This window comes from Parasteatoda tepidariorum, chromosome 2, assembly GCF_043381705.1.
Source record: "Parasteatoda tepidariorum isolate YZ-2023 chromosome 2, CAS_Ptep_4.0, whole genome shotgun sequence".
In the NCBI taxonomy this organism is placed as follows: domain Eukaryota; kingdom Metazoa; phylum Arthropoda; class Arachnida; order Araneae; family Theridiidae; genus Parasteatoda; species Parasteatoda tepidariorum.
Window position 1 is genome coordinate 37,258,272 of NC_092205.1, and position 14,462 is coordinate 37,272,733.

Here is a 14,462-nt window from a genome sequence, read left to right on the forward strand (position 1 = left end):
CGCGAAGATAAACATTGAGGAATATACCAAGTGAATCAACCTTGGCCTTCGCCAAGGAATCAACTATTCAAATCGGACAATGCAAGAAATTGTAATTTCTTGCTTGCAGAGCAAGTATTTCTCTAATCTATATTATATAAAACGCTAATACGTACGTATGTATGTATCAATAAAACCGATGATATTTCTTTTCTCGCGCTGGCAACAGTTTTCATTTTTAATTGATTGGATTCGGCGCGNATTATTGATAAATTTGAAAATGAGAACGTGCTAAATCATTGTTTGCTAGGGCTCATAGATATTTTACTGTTTTAAATTCATTCTTCTTGTACACGAAGATAAAAATCGATGTATATACTAATTAGTCCAACTGAAGGTAATAGATTATTTAAAAGAATTATTGATGAACTTAAAAATGAGAACGTGCTAAATCATTGTTTGGTAAGACTCATAGGTATTTTACTGTTTTAAATTCATTCTTTCTGTACACGAAGATAAAAATTGATGTATATACTAATTAGTCCAACTGAAGGTAATAGATTATTTAAAAGAATTATTGATGGATTTAAAAATGAGAACGTGCTAAATCATTGCTTGGTAAAACTCATAGATATTTTACTATTTTAAATTCATTCTTCCTGTACACGAAGATAAAAATCGATGTATATACTAATTAGTCCAACTGAAGGTAATAGATTATTTAAAATAATTGTTGATTAATTTAAAAAATAAAAATGTGTTGGATATTTGCCTAGTATGAATCATAATTTATATTTTACTCTTTTAAATTAATTTGAATCCGAAGTACGGGGAGATAAACAGTGAGGTACAAACTACTTAGATAATTTAAAGTAATTAATGATGGCTTTTAAAATAAAGACCAGCTTGATTATTTGCTTGTTATAGCTGATTAGATTTATTTTACCGTTTAAAGTTTATTCTAACTTAACGCGAAGATAAACATTGAGGAATATACTAAGTGAATCAACTATTCAAATCGGACAATACAAGAAATTGTGATTTCTTGCCCACAGAGCAAGTATTTCTCTAATTAATTGTATTCGTATAAAATATGTATAATCATTTCTCATCAAATTACAGAAATTATTTTTTTGTTATATTGAAAAAAAAAAAGAATACTTTAAACTACATAAAAAGAAATGCATAATTACAGAGAAAAGTTAAGCTTGCTTAAGATTAATTTTATTAGAATTTTGCAGTTAAAATTTTTAAGGGAAAAAAAGTATTTAAAGGGGAAAAATAGGTAAGATTTGTCCTAAAATTCTACACTGTTAAAAAAAAAAAGTGAAAGTAATGCATGAATAAAATTATAATATAGTAGTCCTTAAAAATCAGTATCATCTTTCATAAAAAACGGTTGAATTACCAGTCTATTATTTCATATATGTTTCCAATTATGATATTTTGCTAAACGTATTTTTAATGCAATTTATATTTTTAATATAGTTCTTTTGAATTATTTTTCGCTTTCAGCAAAGTATCATATTGTTGCATTTTGGAAAGAAAAATATGTATAAAATGCATAATTGAAAATATACGGTTGGCTCGCTGAAACGAAACTTTTGTTCCTAGAGTAAGCGGACATTATGACGTGAGATAGTTGTACCACGTGTGCAACAATTATGACTTATTTTAATAAAGCCATACCTTACTTTAATGAGAATATGGTGGCTTGGATAGCTTGATTTGTAGGGTGCTGAACTCGTGTTCGTGATAACGGGAGTTCGAATCCAGCCGACCGAAAAATCCCCGTACTTTAAATGGTGACTGATGCACGTTTAATCTGTTGGGGTCACGAAATCCTCTAAATTCCTATTGTAAATCAGAACCTCTGGGGGTACTGATCTAGGAGAACTCTTATCTTCTGGATTGGGTTCAAAATTACAAGACTTGGGATTTGAACATTGATAGTGGTTAACTCAAATTTGGGTCACCTGTTCAACGACGGTTATGAAATAAAATAAGAATTTTGTAACAAACAGAAAAATTGATAATAACTTTCTTTCTATTCTAATACATACTTAAAAATATCCTTTAAAGTAATACTTCATAGATGAAAAATGCATTAAAAATAATATGCTGGCTCGAGTTGTCATTTTCGACAAAAAACAAACGTCAGGATAATTGCAAACACCACATTATTTTAAACTCGAAAAGAAGCCACAGAAGGAGACTGACCTTTCACAAAAAAAAGTAAATATAATTTTCAAATAAGAAAAGTAAGATTAATGATTTTTATTGTATTCTTCGAAAAGAAAGATACTCGGATTAACCATAAATTACAACCACCTGAAATTCAAGGGGGTCATGTCACTCTTCCTTAATTTAAGGTGTTTTACATTTATTGTGTGGCAAAATCTGCGAAATTAATGGTTTGAATAATATCGTTGAAACTTTTTCTATATTCAATGATTAAATTGTGGCCGCTATATTTAAGTGAACAGTCCCATGCGTATGCCCTAATGGAGATCAATTGTTTAAAATGTCAAAATTTTACCACATAACATATTAAAATAGCATTGAATTTACAGAATAGCGAACAGGACTTTGAATAATAAATCAAACCTCTGGGGGTACTGATCCAGGAGTTTCCTTGTCTTCTGAATTGGTTCAAAATTACAAGGTTACGGAATTGAACATTAGTAGACGTTAACCCAAAATCTGGGTCGGCTGTCCAATGATGGATATAAAATAAAATAAAAAACATGACTTTATGCATTGGTCGCTATAATGGAAGGGACACTGTAATGGGGATCGTATTAAAGAGCGTAGACTGTAGTAAGAAAATGCATAATGTTTGGTAGTACAACTCAGTTTTAAACTTTGTAGCTTTGCAGTGTTATAGTGATTATAAAGATAAAATTTCTAAAAACAAATTGGGTTTCTAAAATAGAACATTAAATTTTTCAGAAATGCCACTGAAAAAAAAAAAATATTTTATCCTTTATGAAAATTTTTTTGTCTCTTAGATTATCGACATTTTATAAATACTTGAAGCCTCTGCTCACCCACCCCTGTAATGGCTTGTCATTTTTTTATTTTCATTTTCTTAAACACCAGTATTTCCCCCAAAATATACATTCAAAAATATAAATTATTATAGCTTTAAGTAATGATATTTTGTTAATGTGTTAATCACAACGAAACGAACGATTACCTGGATTTGAAAAATGATCATCCTAATCTAAAAATATAGATAGTGTGACTCACAAAGAAGAAATAAATAAAAAGTAATTTACTCATTATAGACAGGGCTACATTATAGAGACATATACCAATTCAAACGCTTTTTATTGCCCTTTATCAAGTGTTTTATTTTTTTTATTTTAAAAATTTCAATATAAATGTTAAGATTTGCATGCAATCACATGTAATCACTCTCTCTCTCTTTTATGCTGCTTTTGATTGACATTGATTCGAGAGCGATCTTATAAGATAAATAATTAAAGAAATTACGAGAGAAAAATAAAATTTCTAAATCAAGAATTATAGTTAATGTTTAAAGAATATAAGANTAATATATATATATATATATATACTAGGGGGCTAAGCTCCCTGTTCGCTACCGCTCACCAACCTCGATAATTGCTTTTCAATAATTGTCGTTTCTTGGCAGAAAACAGTTTTTCTACTAAAGTTAAAATTATTCAGTAAAAGGTATTCTGTTTGCTTAAGCCTCCTCTTCCAACCTCCTCTGTTAGTATTATCAATTTTACTTTATTTACTCGTTGAACAGTCAACCTAATTTTGGGTTTACGACTGCTAATGTTCAACTCCGTAGCCTTGTAATTTTGAACCGATCCAGTATCCAAGGAAACTCCTGGATTAGTAGCCCCAGAGGTATGATTTGTTATGGGAACATAGAGGACTTTGTGACTCTACAGATTTAACGTGCGTCAGTCACCATTTAACCGCGGTCGGCGGGAATCGAACCCGCGACCTCTTGGACATGGGCGCAGTGTCCTATCAACTAGGCTATCCCTGCCCTACTGCTATCAATTAGTGTAATAAATAATTAGATCTATTGGTGTCAAACAAATTTAATGAGTTCACAACCGTAATTTAATATTTTCGCTCACCAAGCAGGCGGATATATTAAATACTATTTTTATTTGCCTCTCATTGTGCATGAAGCTGACCATTAAGTTCTAAATCATTTAACAGATCTCTTTAACTGTAATTTATAGCAGTGTATTAATGTTATCTGCACAAAAATGATAATTGGAAAACGGTAAATAAGATTAGACCACCTTTCTAAGTAACTTTATCTTAAAATGTAGAACGGAATAACATTTTCATGATAAAAAATAAAAAAACAGTTTTCTTTATTTTTAACTCTTGAATTGTAATAATGGCAGTACAGAAATTAAAAAACTTTAAATTAGGGATACAATATCTTTACAACTTTTATTAATTTTATGCTGATGACAACCAAAACAATGTGAACTCAATTTTGTTTGGCTGTTTTGTGTGTTACTTTTGACTCTGTGATTGGCTATGTGTTATCCTTTCACTCTCTTCTTATATTATATAAAGATATAATATAATATAAGGTTTGGACTAGATGAAATATTTCTTCTGTCGTCCTAGATATTTAGCGTATCGAATGTAAAGCAACTCTTTCACATTGTACGGCACTCTTTTAAGTAGGCGACTTGTTGCTGCACTTCCTGTTGCAACTGCATTTCCTGGTGCAACCAATCCTTTCCAAAAAGTATTTTTTGACACCCATTCAATAATCTGAAAGGAAAATTAGACGATCTCCCTGAGGGTGGAATAGACCTTCAGCGAAAGATACCGACAAGAGCAAGTCGTGAGAATCGAACTTCTTGACTGGTTTACCTGTGAAAGCGGCATTTAAATACTGTCTAGTCGCGTGTCATCGGCAGGTCCTGAAGGAACGTTTCTCAAAAGTGTAGCGACCTGCCGAGTATATTTCAGGCGTCTTCAGTCTGTGATGAGAGTTTTCTATTGGGAAAAGCGGCAACGGCCTTTTTGAAAGTTCGCAAAAAGCCATATCATAAAGCTTTATTCTTGGTATCGACTTGCTGATTGCTCCTGAAGCAGGTGTATTGGTAAAGAGCTTTAAGCATTTCTAACGGCATATTTTTAAAAAACAAAAAGCTCATGGACGTGGGAAAAATCAGCGACCCTCACATTTGGCTAAGCATTGTAACGTAAGAGATAGAGAGCGTCTTAAAGCACTGATCCCAAATTAAATAATTATGTCGGACTTCTATTGAACGAACTTCCATTTTGCGAATTTTTTCGATTAACCAAGAACATTTTGGAAATTTCTTCGTAAAATAACATCCAAACAGCGAAGCGAATTTTCTATTTAACGAATTTTTCTTTGAGATCCGCTTTCCGTATTTCTCAAAATATTTCAGAACATTTTATATTTGCTAACGCATTTTATGATCATTACCTTGAATTGATTTTTGAAGCCACTTGACTTTTAGAGAAAGCATCGAATTCCCTTTTCGTTTGCATGTCAAGTGAAAAACTCAGACAAAATTAAAGGATTTTATCAGTAGTAATTAAACTTTTGAACACATGTGGTAATATGTATGTTTAAAATTACTTCAATAATAAATGCAACTATAATTTTATACATAAATTTAGCTTTTTTAGTTAAAAATGTATCTAGCATAATACTGTAATACTGGATAATGTCTTGTTCTATTCCTGCTTTTCATGTAGATTTCTTTTATGGTTAAGATTTACAAAATAAATAGTAGATACTAGTTTACAAGATAAGGGCATATCAATTATGTCTAATGTTTATGAATTTAAAGCCTGTTTTGTGTCGTTTAAGTATTTCAAAAGGTGATTTTCTATTTAAAGAAATTTCCATATAACGAACTTATTATCGAGATTTAGCGACTTCGTTCAGTAGAGGTTCGACTGTATATATATATACAGAGAGAGAGAGAGAGAGCTAACTGGACAAACAGGCACATAACAGCATTTTTGCTATAACTTTAAAAATATTCAATGAAATGAAACAAAATTTTTGGAACAATTTAAAATTAATTAAAATTTTTTCTTAAAATTTGAAAAAACAAAATGGTGAAAATTGTGCAATATATAAGTAATTAAAGTAATTCTTTTATAGTGCGCATACGCGGGAAAAATAGAATTTCTTTCTTCATAATTTTGTAGTAAATCGCATTTGGCAACTAATGAAAAAAGTTCGATTTAAATATCTTAAAAATTTAAAAAGTTTAAAGCAATTGTCTAATTAGTTTTTGTACTTTTTAAAATAAACTAAAAACAATAAGAAGTTTACTACTAATTTTATTTTGTACCATAAGACAAAATTAAATAACGAATGATGATATTACACAATAAACATTCATACATCTAAATATGAATGTACAAGAAAAGAAAACATACTTTCATGGGGGATGATCCTCGACAATTCCGATGTCATTTCTTATAAATCTTGTTTATTAGTACAAAACGAAATTTGTAGAAAACCCCTTATCATTAGAGGTTTCTTTTAAAAAGTACGAAAACTACTTAGAAAATTCCTTGAAACTTTTCAAAATTTTAAGATATTCAGATCAAACTTATATTATCAGTTGTGAAATACGATTCACTCCAAAATAAGCACAAAATTTTTAAAATTTTTCCCGCTCATGTTCAATATAAAATAACTAAATTTAATTACTCATATCTTGTGCAGTTTTAACCAAATTTCTCTCGAATTTGAAAGCATTAATTTTGTAATTAATTTTAAATTGCTCCAGAAATTTTATTTAATTTTAATAAATATTTCTAAAGTTGTAGCAAAAAATGTAAGACGAAAAAATTAGTTTTTTTATAAGAATGCCTTCATAAATATTTAATCTAGGTTTACAATTTTTTTTCGAATTATTGCATATAATAACCAAAATAACTGCTACAAATTACAAATTCATTGCTACATTGTTTGGAATAGGGTGATTAAAAGCAATATTTTCCGTTTGTAATTTATTGTTGGTCCTTCAAACCTCTAAAAGCTTTGAACTTAATTGATAAGTATAAGAAATTGCATAACCTAAACATTTCTAAATACACAAAATAATTTTATTAGTATTTTTTGAGAAAGATCAAAAAATGTGTTAGTATAGAAGTGTTCCCATTATTTTCTCCAGCCCCTATAGGTCTCCAGATAGGTTCCCAGGTCAGTTCCTATTGGTTCCCAGGATTTCACCAAGGCGTTAGGTCTGAAATTTTTTGGTATCCAGAGTGTGAAGGGGTCCACTGAAAAACTGAATGTGATTCCTTATGAATATTGATTATATGGATGGCTAGACTTTTTAGAGATTTATCATAAATGGTGAAATATTTTTTAATTTCTGGGATTGCTGCTTGGGAAAATCAATCAAAAATTTTAAACATGAAATTAAAAGGAAAAAAAAAAAAACGGAAAAAAGAAGAAAAAAAGAGGTAAACACTTGCTTGAAAAATTTAAAACTACAATGAATACATTTTTATAATTCATTAGTGTAGATTAGTCACTTTTACTTTATTATTAATGACAACCTTGTACCTGGTCATTAAATATTTCACTGATAAATGCATAAATACAGAATGCTTATTAAAGCATATCGAAATGAGGAATACCCGAAGATGCACGTGCAACGAAGTTTCAAGGACGTTAGAACGTGTAAACCAAAACTCAAATAAAATTTGAAAAAAAAAAAAAAAAAAAACATGCTTATAAAGAGTGCTGAATGCATAATACCATGTCTACTGGTTTGTAAAGATATCGTAGATTGCCCTTTTAAAAAAGACTTTCTGAAGAAAATTGTTTGCAATTCTTCTTTGGAGGGATAAAATCAAATGTACAATTTAATTGCTGCTAAGCAGCTTAAAATAAGTTGCAAATAGCTGCAGTGGACAATCAAAAATTTCCATCCCGTTTCGTGAAAAATAGAATATACTAAAATGTCTTGCAGGTGTTTACATTGGTAACTACTCACCTGTTGTAGGCGCATTGTCTGTCCACACTAAGTTTCGAAACCTTTACAACTTCATTGAAAGACCGCTTGTGAAACCGACAAAAGAAATATCCCACAGTGTTCCATAAGTACCGGCTACTTTCACGGCGTGGAACCAATCTATTCAATAGTCTTCTTTATATAAAAAGGTTACGCTGTTTATAGGCACGTGCCGGTGACACCTCTGGTCTTGTAACGATAATTAGGAATAAATTTTATATTGTTAAATACGGAGCCGAATCTTGCAAAAAACGCGAATATTTGTTTTGTTTTACAACCATTCCTAATTATGTATTCACAATAAATGGGAAATTTCGCAGAATAGCAACAATATTTTTTTTTGGAAAAATACTTCATATTTTTAAGCATTTTATAATCAAGGGTGTCGTTGGCGGAGGTGACGGTGGATCTATATCTCTAAAATTACCCCTTAATATTTCAAACAAATAAATAAAAAAAAAAAATTACTGAATCGTTATCGATTTTAATCCATCGAAGTAAAAAACAAGGAAATAAAAAGTAACCTTTTTGTGGATATAGCAAATGTAATTTTTTTAAAATTTTTTTAATTGTATTTTGTTTTTCGATTTTTATTGTATTTATTGTATATGAAATTTGAGTTATTGTGATTGTGTATTTTGATTTATTCCCCCTCAAAAATTGTCTTCCGATGACGCCATTTTTTAAAACATTTTCTTTAATTACACTTTTAACCGTGAATATAATCTTACCAACAGTTTAATCAAATTTCAAAAAACTAGAGCATTTTAGAGCACAATACTTTTTACTCACAAAGTTTAAAAGTTATATCAAATANTGAAGCAGGTGTATTGGTAAAAAGCTTTAAGCTTTTCTAACGGCATATTTTTAAAAACAAAAAGGTCATGGTCGTGGGAAAAATCAGCGACCTTCACATCATTTGGCTAAGCATTGTAACGTAATCTTAAGAGACAGAGAGCGTCTTAAAGCACTGATCCCAAATTAAATAATTATGTCGGACTTCTATTGAACGAACTTCCATTTTGCGAATTTTTTCGATGAACCAATAAAATTTTAGAAATTTCTTCGTAAAATAACATCCAAACAGCGAAGTGAATTTTCTATTTAACGAATTTTTCTTTGAGATCCGCTTTCCGTATTTCCAAAAATATTTTAGAACATTTTAAATTTGTTAACGCATTTTATGATCATTACCTTGAATTGATTTTTGAAACCACTTGACTTCTAGAGAAAGCATCGAATTCCCTTTCTCTTTTTAACAGAAAAATGCTATTTGAAGCTTTTTATGTTACATACACGCACAATTAAAACTTTGTAATAGTTAATAATTTTTCATTTGCTTATATTTTAAAGAGCAGCAACAGCCAAAAAGCTGCAATGAAATCTTAAAATATCTACAAAACGCAGACGGAAATAAATTGTCATTCATTGCTTTACTGTTGTACATGTTGAAAATTATATAAACTATATTATTCATATGGGAACGTACTAAATCTTAGATTTTACCAATATCGGCTAAATAATTGTTTAATTAATCCAGTTTCACTGTAAATGAATGAAATTCGTTGTAACTAATACCGCACTTTAATCTAATCTAGTGCAAGTCACTATGCGGTTTTTAGTAAAAGTTAACTAACTGAAATATTTATATTCAGTATTTCTTAGCATAAAACGAATACCAAATTACATTTTAATGAAATATTACGTTTGCTATTTAATTAATTTTACACTTTTCAATCGTGAAATTGTTCAGATTTTAAGTGGATTTTTGTTTGGAAGTAAAATCAATTTCATTTAAGGTTGACAATAAATTACAAAAGGAAAATAATGTTTTTTTTTCACCCTGTGCCAAAATATGTAGGAATAAATTTGCAATTTTTTACAATTATTTTGGTTATTATATGCAACAACTGCACAACATATCTTAAACCTAAATCAAATATTTATGCATATATGGAAATTTTTATAAAAAAAAAAAATTTTCGTCCTGCTTGTTTTTGCTATAATTTTAAAAATATTCAATGAAATTAAACAAAATTTTTGGAGCAATTTAAAATTAATTAAAATTTTCTTTCTTAAAATTTGAAGAAACAAAATGGTGAAAATTGTGCAATATATAAGTAATTAAAGTAATTCCTTTATAGTGCACAGACGTGGAAAAAAATGAAATTTTTTCTTCATAATTTTGTAGTAAATCGCATTTGGCAACTAATGAAAAAAGTCCGATTTAAATATCTTAAAAACTTAAAAAGTGTCAAGCAATTTTCTAATTAGTTTTTGTACTTTCTAAAAGAAACTTAAAATGATAAGGGGTTTTCTTCTAATTTTATCATAAGACAAAATTAAATAACGAATGATAATATTACACAATAAACATTCATGCATCTAAATATGAATGTACAAGAAAAGAAAACATACTTTTATGGGTGATTATCCTTCACAATTCCGATGTCATTTTTAATAAATCTTGTTTATTAGTACAAAACGAAATTTGTAGAAAACCCCTTATCATTTTAGATTTCTTTTAAAAAGTACGAAAACTACTTGGAAAATTGCTTGAAACTTTTTAAAATGTCAAGATATTCAGATCAAACTTTTATTATTAGTTGCGAAATACGATTCACTCCAAAATAAACACAAAATTTTTCCCTCGCATGTACAATATAAAATAACTAAATTTAATTTTTCATATCTCGTGCAGTTTTAACCAAATTTCTCTCGAATTTTAAAGCATTAATTTTGTAATTAATTTTAAATTGCTCCAGAAATTTTATTTAATTTTATTGAAAATTTTTAAAGTTATAGCAAANAAAAAAAAAAAAAAAAAAAAAAAAAAAAAAAAAAAAAAAATTAGTTTTTATAAAAATGTCTTGATAAATATTTTATCAAGGTTTACGAATTTTTGTGCAATTATTGCATATAATAATTAAAATAACTGTTACAAATTTATTGCAACATTGTTTGGGACAGGGTGATTAAGAACAATATTTTCTGTTTGTAATTTATTGTCGCTCCTTCAAACCTCTAAAAGCTTTAAACTTCATCGATAAGTATGAGAAATCGCATAACCTAAACATTTCTAAATTATAAAATGATTCTATTAGTATTTTTTGAGATAGATAAAAAATTGTGTTAGTATCGAAGTGTTTCCATTATTTTGTCCAGCCCCTATAGGTCTCTAGATAGGTTCCCAGGTCGGTCCCTATAGTCCAGCGTGTGAAGGGGTTGACTGAAAAACTGAATGTGATTCCTTATGAATATTGATTATATGGCTGGTTAGACTTTTTACAGATTTATCATAAATGGTGAAATATGTTTTAATTTCTAGGATTGCTGCTTGAGAAAATCAATCAAAAATTTTAAACATGAAATTAAAAGGAGAAAAAATGAGGAAAAAACAAAAAAAAAAAGGGGGTAAACACTTGCTTAAAAAATTTAAAACTATAATGAATACATTTTAATAATTCATTAGTGTAGATGAACCGCTTTTACTTCATTATTAATGCCACCCTTGTACCTGGTCATTCAATATTTCACTAATAAATGCATAAATACAGAATGCTTATTAAAGCGTATCGAATGAGGAATACCCGAAGATGCACGTGCAATGAAGTTTCAAGGACGTTAGAACGAGTAAATCAAAACTCAAATAAAATTTGAAAAAAAACAAAACAAAAAGGGTATAAAGGGTGCTGAATGCATAATACCATGTCTACTGGTTTGTAAAGATATCGTATATTGCCCTTTTAAAAAAAAGACTTTCCGAAGAAAATTGTTTGCAATTCTTCTTTGAAGGGATAAAATCAAACGTACAATTTAATTGCTGTTAAGCAGCTTAAAATAAGTTGCAAATAGCTGCAGTGGACAATCAAAAATTTCCACCCCGTTTCGCCAAAAATAGGATATACTAAAATGTCTCGCAGGTGTTTACATTGGTAACTACTCACCTGTTGTAGACGCATTGTCTGTCCACACTAAGTTTCGAAACCTTTACAACTTCATTGAAAGACCGCTTGTGAAGCCGACAAAAGAAATATCCCACAGTGTTCCCATAAGTACCGGCTATCTTCACGGCGTGGAACCAATCTATTCAATAGTCTTCTTTATACAAAAAGGTTACGCTGCTTATAGGCACGTGCCGGTGACACCTCTGGTCTTGTAGCGGTAATTAGTAGACATACATTTTATATTGTTAAATACGGAGCCGAATCTTGTAAAAAACGCGAATATTTGTTTTGTTTTACAGCCATTTCTAATAATGTATTCAAAATAAACGGGGAATTTCGCAGAATAGCAATAGTCTTTTTTTTTTTTGAAAAATATGTCTTATTTATAAGCATTTTATAATCGAGGGCGTCGTTGGCGGAGGGGACGGTGGATCTATATCCTCCTCTATAAATAGAAATCTCTGAAATTACCCCTTAATATTTCAAACAAATAAAAAATTTTTCCTGAATCGTTATCGATTTAAATCCATCAAAGTAAAGAACAAGGAAATAAAAATTAACCTTTTTGTGGATATAGCAAATAAAATTTTTTAAATTTTTTTTTAATTTTATTTTGTTTTTTGATTTTTATTGTATTTATTGTATATGAAATTTGAGTTATTGTGTAAACTATTGAGTAAACTAGAGTATTTTAGAGCACAATACTTTTTACTCAAAAAGTTTAAAATTTCATTACTTTAATATTTTTACCCATATATATTAAATAATTATAATATAATATTTTATTATAATTTAATATATTATAATATTTTATGTATGTAAATGTTTGCAATAAAGTGTTTATGCCTATTCATAAATCTTTAGCTGTATTTATGAAATTAAGTATTTGTGAAAGATAGAAAAAATTTAAAGGGATGGCTTTATAGTACTTTAAGGAACAAAAACAAATAAGGATTTTTTAAAAAAATCGTATTAAAATTAATAGCCACTTGCATACTTTGATTACATATACAAAAATGGAATTTTAATTGAAAAAAGAAATGTTTTTAAGATTTCTTCTTGGGCACTACAGCCTATGACAGGCCAAGGCCGTCTATTTTTTTATGGTAGATTTTCTACCAAATGAAAAAATATCACTTTCTCCCGTGTCAGGAGCTGGAAAAATTTACAGACCCCGGAATCCTCCATACCTGAAAATGGTTTGAATGTTTACTAATCTAATAAGCAATGATAAATCAGATATAGTTTATTGCTTTTTATTCCGAAAGATGGTATTTTGTCTTGGGGAAATTTCAAATTCAAATTATGATAGTCTTATCTGCGATGGATTTGCATATGTGTTAGTAAGCTATAATAAATTAGATAATTTTCGAATGTCTTTTAATACAAAAGATAGCATTTTGTTTTGAGGAAATTTCAAATTCAAAATATGATTTCAATACAGGAATTTATTTGAGTTTTTGTCAGAAATCTAAAATAAATCTGCTTATATCAATGCTTTTATTTCGAAACAATGGTATTTTGTCCTGGTGAAACTTAAAATTCAAGGAATGATGGCTATTTTCGGAATGTATTTGAATATTTGTCAGTAATGCATAATAAATCAGATAATTTTTTAATGCTTTTTATTCCAAAAGATGGTATTTTGTCTTGAGGAAACTTTTCTGAAAATGATGGCCATATTCCGGAATGTATTTGAATATCTATCAGTAATCAATAATAAATCAGATAATTTTTTAATGCTTTTTATTCCATAAGATAGTATTTTGCCTTAGGGATATATCAATCAAAATATGATTGCCATATCCGGAAATCGGATGGATTTTACTATGCGTTAGTAAGCTATAATAAACCAGATTTAGTGTCTTTTATTTCAAGAGATGGCATTTTGTCTTTGGTGAAATTTGAAATTCAAAAAATGATGAACATATCTCAAAAGTATTTGAATATATACTAGTAAGTTATATATGAATTAGATAAATTTTTTATGCCTTCTATTCTAAAAGTTTAAGGTATTCTATCTTGAGTGAAATTTTGAATTAAAAAAAAAATAATGCGTGGAGTCCCTCTGCGCGGAAGAAGTTAAACTTCGCAACCTGCGACGGTAATTGTAGAAGAATCAATAGTCGTAGAACAGTGATTCTCAACCTTTTTTTTGTTGCGGCACACTTTTAACGATTTCGANCACTAGTTCTATTCAACGACTCTTTTTCCTGCTCCGCTCGCTTACGTGCTCTGTAATCACGGTAATATGGCGCATTTTCCCCTCGTGGACCTCTTGAACCAGTGGAAGTGCTTGTGGTTGCCTCATCGTCTCGCCCTGGAAAATGTATTTGTATTAATAATGTATGTGAATGCGTCATAATGTAATTTCAGAAGAGAAAACCTAACAGTCAATTAATATTCACAAGAGACGTACCTTGACATAACCTTAAATCCGTCGCATTGTCCGTGGGATTGCTTTCACTCATTTTTTACAATTGTTATCCACTAAATTTGAAAA